The sequence below is a fragment of the Arvicanthis niloticus genome, chromosome X, assembly GCF_011762505.2.
Source record: "Arvicanthis niloticus isolate mArvNil1 chromosome X, mArvNil1.pat.X, whole genome shotgun sequence".
In the NCBI taxonomy this organism is placed as follows: Eukaryota; Metazoa; Chordata; class Mammalia; order Rodentia; family Muridae; genus Arvicanthis; species Arvicanthis niloticus.
In genome coordinates, this window is record NC_047679.1 from 91,095,915 (window position 1) to 91,109,064 (window position 13,150).

The following is a 13,150-nucleotide window of genomic DNA, read 5'->3' on the forward strand; positions in this document are numbered from 1 at the left end:
TTGTGACAGCTACGCACTCCCAGACCGAGCTTCCTGAGTGCAACTTAAAGTGCTTAGGGGCAAGCAGCAAGGAAGTCATAAGCCTCCTAAGTCATCAGCAAGGCAGTCAACACAAAGAGGAGCCACTCCAAAACCCAGTTTTCTTCCTGTGTACATACATGTCTATGTTATGCCTGTGTTAATGTGTGTGTACATGTGTTTGCTTGCATATGTATATATGTATGCACGTGAAAACCAGAGAGCCTATCTTGTGTCTTCTTCGATTGCTCTTCACTTTGCTGTTTTGAGACTGTCTCTCACTACACTGGACCCCTAGACCCGGGGCTCACTGACTGGTTGAACTGACCAGTCAGCAACCCCTGGAAGCTGCCTGTCTCTGCTCCTTCCCCAAACAGGCTACTGCATCTGGGAATTTTTTTACCTGGGTGCTAGGGATTCAAACTCAGGTCCTCATGTTTCTATGAAAACAGAGCCATTTTTCTCATGCTCGCCATTTATATTCTAAGTTCAGGTACCTTCTGCTTAAATCCTTAAATCACTCCCACTATTTTCAATGCCCTTTTCACTGCAAAAAGGGGTGTCGTCTTCCAGTTTGCAACATGTATAGCATAGGAGTTAAGGACTCAGGCATTAGAGCACAGTGTATCCGCATTGATTTGCCAGCTAATAGGTGGTGGCCTGTTGCCAGTTCCACAACTTTAAAGAAGTGTGTTTTTAAAGAGTGTGTTTTCTCAATTGTAAAATGAAATGATAACAATGGTTGTGAACTCTTAGTGGAATAAGAATTCATCAACCTAGAAATAAGTAAAACACACAAAAAAAATCACATGGTTCATGGTTAGATCCAAAGCACAAGTAGACACTCTGTTGCTTTTGATGTCATTACCATATACAGCCAGGTGTGAGAGGCTCAACTTGAGATTACTCAGTGCCCCGCAAGAGTAACAACAATAAAACTTGCCGTGGCCATGGTGTCTCTTCACAGCACCGGAAACCATAACTAAGATAGTATCTGTCAGCCATACTGAATTCCATACTACTCCATCTTTACAAATGTAAGCTCACATTTTGACAAACATGAAAGTCTAGGCAGGATGTAAGATACTATCTTCTGCCTTGAGCCTGGAATGCATACCCAGATGTTGCCATGTGTTTCCATTGCTGTGAAGAAACACCATGACCAAGGCAACTCTTATAAAGGCAAACATTTAATTATGACTGGCTTCCACCTTCAGAGGTTTAGTCCATTAACAAAGCAGAAAGCATGGCAGACATAGTGCTGGAGAAGGAGCTAAGAGTCATGAATCTTGATTTGAAAGCAACCAGGAGAGACTGGCTTCCCCAGGCAGCCAGGAGGAAGCTCACTTTCACAATGGGTAGAGCCTCAGCATAGGAGGAAACCTCCAAAGCTACCCCCCCCCATGAAACACTTCTTACAACAGGCTACACCTCCTAGCTGTACCACTCCCTATGGGACAAGCATATTCAAACAACCTTATCATGATAACTTACTAGTACCCAGGTCTTGAGCCTGATCTACACAAACAATTTAGTGTGGTTCTCCTCTAGTGAGCATCCAGTTTATATGCTTTTGCATTTTGTTTACTGTTTCCTGGATGTTAATAGCATGCAGGAATCTTACCAGATCATGGACTAGTCTAGAAAAGAAATGTATTATTAGTAAACCCAGGCAGAAGAAGCTGGCTCACAAGGTAGAAGACTGGGCTGTATTTGGAACTCTTTGCCAGCCAGCTATGTAACTTAGCAACCTGCTGACTTGCTTCACCTCATTTGACCTCAGATTCATTTCTAGCATATGTCATGAGTATACTAGTTGATTTTCAAGGGCTTTTTCTTTCCTCAAATGATTCTGCACATATATTTAACATGTCCCATATGTCCCTGTTTATTATTAAGAAAAGAATGTGGTTCATTTAATGAAAAGCTTATAAATGGATTAAAAGAAAAGAAATTTATACTGGTGCATTGACTTGCCATAAAATTCCATCCTGATAAACTGAGTTGCAAATTGAGAATATAATGAGTTGAAATTTGGTTTAATGCATTTAGTCTATCAAACATCACAGTTTGGCAACATAACATGTTGTAGAATATGGGTGTTTTCCCTTCCTGATTACATGGCTGGCTGAGAGCTTCAGCTTTCTTATCAGTGCCTAGCATTTATCTATATATCTATATCTATCCATCATGTGTATTGTTTTCATAGTGTCATAAAGTCAAAAATCGGTAAAGTTACACATCATAGGTCTGGGTCTATCTGTAAATAGGATGTCAATGATGGAAGACAGACTACATAGCTTATTGCTTGGTGGTAGCTGTGTTACATGAGAGAACATTTGGTATCAATGTGTAAATGGGAAGTTGAACCATCTTTTACTTTCTGTGCTTTGAACCTTGGGGGAAATAACATTCCTTGTTTTCTTGCTTTTATGTGGACTCCTTCCCCATTGGAACTTTGTCATAGTTCTCAGCTGAATCCTACCTGTAAAGCCTAGGTCAGTTCCTCTCATGACCATGAGGACACTTCTCTGAACATTTCTCAGCACACAGGAATGGCCCATATTTCTGAACATTTGTGGCTCATGAGATGTGTACCTCCTAAGCCTTACCATAAACTGCTTTCCCAGCATAGCTGCTTTCAATTTATTATTCTAAATGCACTCTTTTAAATTTTTAATTTTGTATTGATCTTGAATGTGGAAACATTAAAAGGAAGTAAAGAAAGATGGAACATAATTTTCCCTTCTAACTGTGTTGAATTTATTTTATGAAAAACTAATGCATTGTGGGTTAGATAGATTAGTTAACAGTTAAGAGCATGACTTGATTAAAAAAAAAAAAAAAACCTCAAGTTCAGTTCCCAGCACCCACTCTAAGCAGCTCCCAATCACCTGTAAATCCAACTCTTAGGACAATCCTACACTGCAGTGAGTATTCTGGAATTTTGTTTGCTTTAAAAAACACAGAAACAGTATAAGAATACTGTATAAGTTTTATAAGTTTTCGTTTTAATCCCAGGTTCGGGGCTATGGGGATGCTTAGCAGCAGCTGACTATGATTTGCCTCGTGCTCTAGCAGAGGCATGTTTTTTTTTTTTTTTTTTTTGCCAGCTTAACATAGTTTCTATGATTGTGTGACATTTGGAATTCTGGGAATTTTTCAGAGAGTGTATAAATGCTAGGACCCCCAAGGATCAGTCGGTGTGGTTTGATAGTAGTAGTGTGTAAAGAAGAAGTAAGAAGAAAGAAATTAGATTTAGACACCCCTCCCCCTTTGCCTCTTATCTATTATCTTATCTTCCTTTCTCTCCTATCTACTTATAGGGGTGAAACTGGAGGAGATAACGGGTGGGGAAAAAGAAGAACCCACACAAGATAATTGGCCTCTATAGGCACCTGAACTCATGTGCAATATACCCAAACACAGACATACATACAAACACATAATTTAAGTTATGTTAAGAAATAAATCACATGCATACACAAATTACAGAATTTCAAAATGTGTGGAATGGAACTAAAGAAATGTCTTAGAAATTAAGAGCAGTTACTGTTCTCAAAGAGGAGCCAAGTTTGGTTCTGAGAACTCATGTTGAGTGGTTCCTAACCATTTATAATCTCGAGTTCCAAGGAATCTGATGCTCTCCTTTGGCCTCTACAGGTATCTGCATGCTTGTGGAATACAAACAAAGAGGCAGACACATATGTACATACATCAATAGACACTATAGCAGCACACACAAGACCTGCACAGGTTCAAGCCAGATGGGGTCTTGGCAGTGAAAAGGGGCAGTGAACACAGGATCCCACACCTAACTGAGAAGCTATTTACAATTGATATGGTATTCTCCAATGGAGTGTCACCGCATACATCAGCCACACTCAAGGCAGGCTCCATGCCCAGGAGTAGCTAGCTGGCCAGCACAAAATGAATGTCACGATTTTTTGTGAGCTTAATTCTTTGGTTTTGGCATTTGGCTTATTTCAGTTTGTTTGCTTGTTTGTTTTGATTTTCGGCTTTATAGTTTCTCTTATGCTCTCTGTGTCTCTCTCTGTGTATGAATGTGTGAGAGGAAAAATAGAGCAAGAGAAAGCGAAAGCAAGAGAGAAAAACAGAGAGAGATCAAGTGAGCAAGCAAGAGAGAATAAAAAGAAGTTGGTTAAATAGGGAAGTGTGGAGAATCTGTTAAGTGTTGGAGAGGAAACAATAAAATATACTGTATAAAAATTTTAAATATATATAAAAGAAACTAACTGGAAAATAAATGAACTTACAACAAATAAGATGAGGAATGGGAAGGCTTGATAAGTGGGACAACCTAGGGAGGAAAAACTAATACTAAAGACTTCAAAAACTCAAGATACTACCCTGGAAGTGCCATAAAATATAGAAACACACACACACACACACACACACACACACACACACACACATATATATATATATATATATATATATATATATATATATATATATTATAGAAGTATATATTACAACTCAACATTTTCAAGATTTTAACATAATGATATAGTGTCTATGACATTTTGTATGTCACTCTCCTAGTGAGGTTCAGGACAACAATGACACTAGTTATACATTTTCAATATTCATCAAGCACATTACAATTTATGTAGCAAAGTATTTGCTCATACTGTGTGGAGTTATGGAAGATTACTAGTTAAATATCTGGCTTTTCCACAAATGAATTTGTGCCAGATTTTTAATGAAAAATGCTACATTTAGGGCTTTCAGATAAAATAAATACACATACATTCTTGCTTTTATATACATATTCTGTTTACTTTCTTTTGTAGTTCTCTACACTTACACACAAACACACTTACACACTTACATGTGCACATATGCACAGAGGGAAAATTATACACACTAGTTTGTACTTAATTATCTTTCCCAATACATAACATTCATGAGAGATATTTCTTTAATCAATTGATATAGATCAAACTTAATCTTTCCAATATTGCTTCTAACATCCCAGTGCATGGGACTATCACTGAATTTAACAGGTACCTGGATTGTGGACATTTTCATAATTACTGAGTATTTGATTCTGCTTTTGTCTTTTTTGGTGTTTCTTCTTATTTTTAAATTTTATTTTTGGTTACAAAGTTTCAGTGAGCCAATTCTGTCTTCATATCTCTTGATGATATTTTGTAAGTTTATATATAGAAAGCAGCTACTTGATGATTCGAAAATCAGTGGTGTTTTTTTCTGTGTAATTTTATGAATTTTATTTAAGATTCATTTTCTTCTTATTAAATTTATTCCCTTTATAACCCAATATCAGTCCTTCCTCTCCTTCCAGTACCTCCTCATAAAAGTCCTTCACCCTCTCTCCCTTCCCCTTCTCTTTTGAGAAGAGGAAGCCCCCATCTGAGTGTCAACTCCATCTCTTACACATCAAGTTGCTGCAGGACGGCCACATACTTTCCCACTGATGCCAGACAAGGCGGTACATTTATGGATATGGGATCCACAGGCAGGCAACAGACTAAGTGATAGCCTCCAGTTGTTGGGGGACCAGCATGAAGACCAAGCTGTTCATTAGCTACATATGTGCAGGGGGCCTAGGTCCATCTTGGGCTTGCTCTTTGGTTGGTGATTCAGTCTCTGGTAGCTTCCAGGCATCCAGTTTAGTTGAATCAGATGGTCTTCCTGTGGAGTCCCTGTCCTCTTTGAGTCCCTCAATTGTTTTCCCAACTCATCCTTTAAGATACCCCGAGCTTCATCTAATATTTGGCTGTGGGTCTCTGCATATCTTTCCATTGACTACTGGGTAGAACCTCTCAGAGAACAGTTAAGTTATTATATTCCTGTCTGTAGGCATAACAGAGTTCATTAATAGTATCAGGGATTGGTTGTTGGCCATGGGATGGGGCTCAATTTGGGGCAGTCATTGGTTGGTCATTCCCTCAGTCTCTGCCCTATCTTTATCTCTGCACATCTTGTAAGCAAGACACATCTTGGGCCAAAGGCTTTAAGGTGGGTTGCTGTCCTTATCCTTCCACTGGAAATCCTGCCTGGCTATAGGAAGTGGCCACTTCAGGATCCATATCCACCATTGCTAGGAATCTCAGCTAGGGTTGCCCCCTTAGACCTTCTGGGGCCATTCCCCAACCCAGGTCTCTGGCATGTCCTAGAGATTGCCCCCCAAGCCAATCTCCCTTCTCTCTTCTCTGTTCTCCCTACATATGATCTTCCCTCTTTCCCTTCCCCTCTTCTACTCAGTTCCTGCCTTTAATTGGTCTCTGATAATCTATTTTCTTTCCCCTTTTGAGAAAAATTCAAACATCCCACCTGTGCCTGCCTTGTTATTTGGCTTCTTTTGGGTCTGTTGATTATAGTGTGGTTATCCTGCACTTTTAGGCTTGTATCCACTTATAAGTGAGTACATACCATACATTTGCTTTTGAGTCTCGGTTACCTCACTCAGGATGATATTTTCTAGTTCCATCCGTTTGCCTGCATAATTTATGATGTCCTTGTTTTTAATGGCCAAGTAGTATTCCATTGTGTAGATACACCACATTTTATGTATCCATTCTTCAGTTGAGAGACATCTAAGTTGTATGAACATAGTATAGCACATGTCCTTATAAGATGGTAGAGCATCTTTTGGGTATATGCTCAGGAGTGGTGTAGCCGGGTCTTGTTTATTTTTTTGAATTGTACCCATAATGCTTAGGTGCTTGCTCAGTTGAATTCTGGAGAATAGTCATGCTTTTTTCTTTTAGAAGAGAGCCAAAGAGGTTTCACTATCGGGTCAGCCCAGTTTGTATCACTATTTGGTGTCCATTTTCTTTGGGCTTATTGGTTTCAGATAGATTTATTTTGTGGGTTCTTTATTCTCCACACTTTTTTTGTATCCTTGTTAAGTTTTATAGCTATCACTCATATTCCACAGAAGACACCCATTTAAACTATACAATTCAATGGTTTTGAGTTGTGTTATATTCAAAGTCATTCAATCATTACAACAATCAACTTTAGGGAATTTTCATGATCTCCAAAAAAACCTGATGCCTTTTAATCCTTGCTTTCTTATCTTCCTAGCACCCCAACACTTTCCTTTGGAAATTTCATATACAGTAGAGCCACTTGTAAACAAGTTTTCCTCTGGTATCCTATCCTTATCTGCTCAAACTGACATCTTCAATCTAGCCTTTCTTTCCCACTGTTCTGTACTTTTCCAGATGTTATACACAATGACAAGTGCTAAATGGGGTCACACAGCTTTTGAGCTATGTACTACATACCATGTTAAACATGTTGCTTCTCTCCGACTGTGTTGACAAGTTCTAGTACATGGGCCAGACCTACACAGCAACCTATTTTAATATAGCCTATGAATTCAGAATGTTATGCACCTCAAACCTCTTTTTAAAAAAATCCCATGTATATAGCACATTCTGATTACTGTAGCCCTCTTCTGGCTTTTACTATTCTCTCTAAATTATTATGCCTCCTGTTCCTTGAAAATCCCTTTCCCACATTCACATCTGCTGGGAAGAACATGTATTTTTCAGGAATATTTGTACACAATATAATGATAGTATTTCTTTTTATGATATTATTTCTTTAACAGTTACTACATTATTACATGAAGGTGACAGATATGCAGGAATTCATGGAAACAGTTTAGTGTGCTTAATTTTTTCTAGATTAAAACATAAATGGGGCTTCAAACAAATTACAAGGTACTAATACAGCTCAGTGGGTAGAAATCTGACAACCTAGCTTTGACCCTAAAAAATCCAAAGTGAAACTAGAGAACTTTCCGAAAGCTGTCTTCTGACCTCCACATCCATTCAGTAATAGCATGGATACACTCAGTTTCCCCTCTTCTCCCTCACACACTACTCATATCATACAGTAATGTTTTTAGCTATGAGAAGAAAGACTTTGATGACCACAAAGTTATATAAAATTCAAAACAAATTGAGGAGTTTATATGCAATGTTTTATTCAAATAAAGCCACTTCCACGTTACTAACAATGTGTCTGTAGTGCTTTCATACTAGGGTTACAGGGGTGACCAAACTTTATGGTGCACAAATTGTATAGAAAATCATGTGAGTCTTTGCTGTAGTCCAGTGGTTCTCAATCTTTGGAACACTGTGACCCTTAATACAGTTCCCCATGTTGTGGTGACCTCCAACCATAGAATTATTGCATTGCTACAGTTCATAACTGTAATTTTGATACCGTTATAAACCATAAGGTAAATATTTGTGTTTTCCAATGGTCTTAGTACATCCCTGTGAGAGGGTCATTCTACCCCAGAGGGCATAACCCAAGATTTGAGAACTGCTGTTGTAGCACGTGCCCATATGTTTATTGGTTGTTAGTATCCTCCCAAACCACTCTCTTTGTTAAGGGTTAGGCTTAGGACAAGAAATGGAACAAGCAGCCATGATTCCTGTCAACTGCTCAACCTCAGTCTCCATTACTAATGTCCCTTCTTATATTAAATGCTATGGTAATCTGTGAGTTTTCCTTGTGCCGTTTTGCTTTGAACTTTGTACACTCCTCCTGCCTGTGCAATAACAACAGTCCTGTGGTCTCAATGTTAACATACAAATTGATAAACACAGAATCTTTACTTCCAGACTAGATTGCTTGGAGGCATGTATTTTTCTGCCTGTTTTACAGTAGCTTAGAGTTCCCAAAGAGACCTAGGAGACAGCATTTTAAACTAAATTCAAGAGCTCTTCTGCTCGCTCTCCAGAAATCTTCAGGGTAGTCTTAGTTCATTGCACCTCTTCCAATACTCAAGTCATTTCACCCAGAAATGCAGAAGTAACATCAGATTTCCCTCTCTACCTTCCCCTCCTACAATGAACCACATACAATGTTTTATGAATGCTGTTTCTTAATTAGTTCCGAAATGCATACTATCTACGTCTATTCCCTCTGCTAATACTTGTCCTGGTTTAGCACTCCTTATCAGTGGTTAAAAGAGAAAACCCAGCTATTTTAACAGGCTGCTTCAAATCTGCTCTCCTTCAGCATATCCTCCTGGCTTCTTCCAGAGTGATTTTTTTCTATAGAACAAAGCTAGCCACACCATTGTCTTCCTTGAAGCCTTCCATTGTCACTCTGCAGAGAGACAAATTGAAACCCTTGTGTATGTCAAGGAAGACTCTTTCAGACATGGCTTTTAACTTATATATACAAATGTGCATACTATATACATATAATACTTATGGCTTTCATGTGTCTGTCTGCAATGCTCTTCTTTACACGTCTTCACATACACAGTTCCTAGATTACGTCTAGTCTGAGACTTGCATGGTCACAAGCTTGATATTGTCAGACAGACATTTACAACACACACTATGGTTCCTTTTTGTCATATGTAAAAAATAATGCTAGCGTTAAGCAATTTTTATAGAATGTTAACCACAGTATGATGAACACATACATACATTCACATGTGCATTTGTAATGATAAATGATTGAGTCTGAGGTGCAATACAAATAAACAAACAAAAAGATGAACTATTTCAGGGCTGGGGAAGTGGCTTCATAAGCAAATTGCTTGCTGTACAAACATGAGAACCAGACTCTAGATCAACAAAATGGCTGGGGTCAGTGGCTTCACTGTAACCTTTGCACTGAGAATGGGAGGAGAGAGAGAGGCCAGACAGGCTAAGTGAATTGAGCATTGGCAGGCTCAATGTTTCCTGACACCTTTACCTAGTCTTAAAAAAATAAGGTGAAGAATGTAGGCTTAAATGTTTTCCAACCTACTTTAATAAGCGTTCAACATCTCTGCTAGCCCACCATCCACCAGAGGTAATGGAAGAGAAAATGTATTAGGACACAGGGGAAGTAGACCTGTTTAGAAATAGTTCTTTGGGGGTGAGTCCGATCTTCATTGTCAGGATATCAGCAGGTCAGTTGCATCGCAAACACCAAATATGAACCAGCAGCTTAAGTCCAGCTCTCTCAGCAGGCAGACACCATGTATGAACGAGAAACTAGAATCCAGTCCACTTGGCAGTCACCACACACAAGGAATCAGCTACAGACCAGTCCACTCAGGAGACACCACACAGGATCACAAGGGCAGTTCAATCCAGAAGAAGCTGCAAGGTTTGCCAACTGGCCAGGGTCTGCAGAACTGGCGAGAAGCCACAGAAACCTCATGAGAAGGTCTTTGGTGAGTTTCTCTCTGGTGTTACCATAAGTAGAGTTCAGCAATGAAATGTAAGGCAAACCGATACATGTGTATCCTTAAGGAAGGGTAGCGAGGCAGGATACAGCAAAAGGCTCCAGATCCCACTATCTGTGGAGTCATATTTATATTCCTTTATCACAAATCCTTTTATCTTTTATGTATGTGTCTGCTATAGAAAAACATCCTTTGACCTGTGTCTGCTTCATGGAAACATTCTTTCACATGTTTGCTTTAGCAAAACATTCTTTCACCTGTGTGCCCCAGCAAAACATCCTTTGACATAACTGACTTTCCAAAGAAACTGGAAGTTCTCATTTCAGAAGAGTAGCAAAAAACGATACACACTATCACCCTTACGTCTAGTGTGTACACACACACTCATACACACACACACACAGTGAAAGAGAAAGAAATATGTACATAACATATCCAAGAGAAATAGGATTAAAATTGAGGAAATCCTGTAGCTAGTATAGAATCTACTACGAGGTCAAATTTTATTGACCAAAGAGTAAAATAGAAAACTCCCATGTACTTCTGTTAAGACTTATTAAATATTTAATAAATGGCACTTAAAGTTTAACAGGAAAAGGACATATTTCACATCCTTTAGTTCACTGTTTTATCTCATTGTTCTTCATTGGAGGACGATACATTTTGACTTCCATATCAAGCACTTACCTGAAACTACTGCTTTATCTCCTTCAAACCATGGTAGTGTGTGGATGTGGAGCTGATCTAAGGAAGTCTGTAATGTGTATTTGTGCAGATATGCCCACCTCTCAATTATAGAGGTTCTGTGAAACAGCAGGAGTTTCTCATTCTCATTGTATATGAGAATAATAAAGAGAGATTATTAACTATGGAGACACCCAGATTACATGTGAGATTGTATCAATCATGTTTGCAATGGAGAAGAAAGCCAAAGAATCTGTATTTTTTTTTAGATACTGTCCAAATATCAGCAACATGGTATCTCAAAGATACATACACAAGGTTAATTAGTAGATGTTACTGAATTCTTCCAATCCTACATCACTCACTTGTCTTCTTGTCCTAGCCTTTGCATATTTACTTGCAAACACTGACTATCAAAATACCTTCTTGGGGCATCTCAGATAGCACAAGTTACGCAGACCGTGAGAATGAACAAGGGTTCTGTCATGCACAACATCTGGAAACCAAATGTTTTCCTAGGCAGCTTGCTGAAGCAAGAGTGGCAAGCAATTTGGCCCATACAGGAAGCATCCTGTAAGCCTGTGGTTTTTCATTCTGTCTCTGCACACTGGCTTGTAAACTGATACAGTCTGAAGGAGCTCCTGTTCCTCCTAGTGCTTGGAAATAAATCTGTTCCCTGAAGCACAGAATCAGCAACAGCAATAGAAATACTTTTCAAATGAAGGAAAGAAAGATATTTTGAGTTTTAAGTGAGCTCCGTTTTAAATGTTACTTCCAGTTCTAGAGAGCAAGGGGGAAGATAGGCCAAGAGAAGACACAGAAAGAATCCAGTTTGCTCCAGAAGGCCACCACAGAAAGTAACCATTGAAAAAAGGTACTGTTGGTGCCTCAGTAGTTCGGCTTCTCATGGTTCAGCGTAGAGAGCTTTACCATCACCATAGAAGGAGGCAGCAATATGGGTCTGCACAGAAATATGGCTTTAGTTTAAAGTACAAATGATCCTGTGCTGTGCAACACTTGTTGATTTGGCTGAGCTAACTTTGAATAGCAGCAGTCCTTGTTTGTGGATCTTACAGGCACCACCCACTTGTGGATCTTACAGGCACCACCCACTTACATACCATTAACTATTTCTTCCCTCACTTAAGGATCTCAGATCTCAGGAAGTCATTTCACTGTGTTCTGGTTATTCCCATGTCTATCTAGTGAAACAGAATACCCACACGTGCAACAAGTTACATGAAGCAACTTCATTATTTATAGATACACAGCGAGACAACAGAAGTCTAGAATTTGCTCCAAGCCATAGTTCAGAGTTTCTTAAAGTAGATGAAGTCTTGACTATTCCTACTTACACCTGATGAGAAGCTCTAGAAATCAAACTACTGGATGATATCTCTCCAGGGTCACATAACTGACTGTGAGAAAGCCTAGAATGTTCCAAGTAGCTCTGTTCTTACCCAAGAATGTTCCATTCTGAGAATATTCTACAGGTATTATTGACAACAACAGGCAAGAGAATGGGGATGATGAGAGGATTTCAATGCCACCTATTGAATAGTCCCACAGAAAGGCAGTGTAGGGACACTGAAAATAGAAGCCTAGGGCAACAGGCAGCTTCTAGACTGGCCCATCAAGGAACAGAAACAAATATCAGTGAGAGGGTGAATCAACTATGAGTGTACCTATCAATCTTCTCCCCATTAACCCTCATTTTCCATCACAGACCTACCTAGATGACATCTTCAATAGTAAGATGTGTGCCTTATGTCAAGAGATGCATTCTTCAACCCACATTTCACCAGCCACCCCAACCAATATAATTAGATGCTCCAGGGCCCAGTTATTTTCCCTCCAGAGAAAATTATTAACTGGATAAGGCTGAATGCCAACTACTGGCATAATAATTTAGAAAATAAATGTTATCTGCACATCAAAAGAGTAGAAAAATTCACCATCTGTACAGTGATAATGACAACTTAATTTGAAGAGCTAGGTTTACATTATCCCAGTTAATCATAGAATTATAACAGGAGTTATTGTTTCTATTTGATAGATAATCAAAGTGATACCAACCACCCATGATAGTACCCAATGGTACAAATCATGCTCTTATTGAAATTAATACTGATATCTTAACAAATATCAGCAGTCAAATTTACCCACCAATAAATAGAGTCATATTGGCTAGCTGCAAACCAGAAGTGTTCTTATGCACATGGGGCCACAGAGTATAGCTATAGTTTT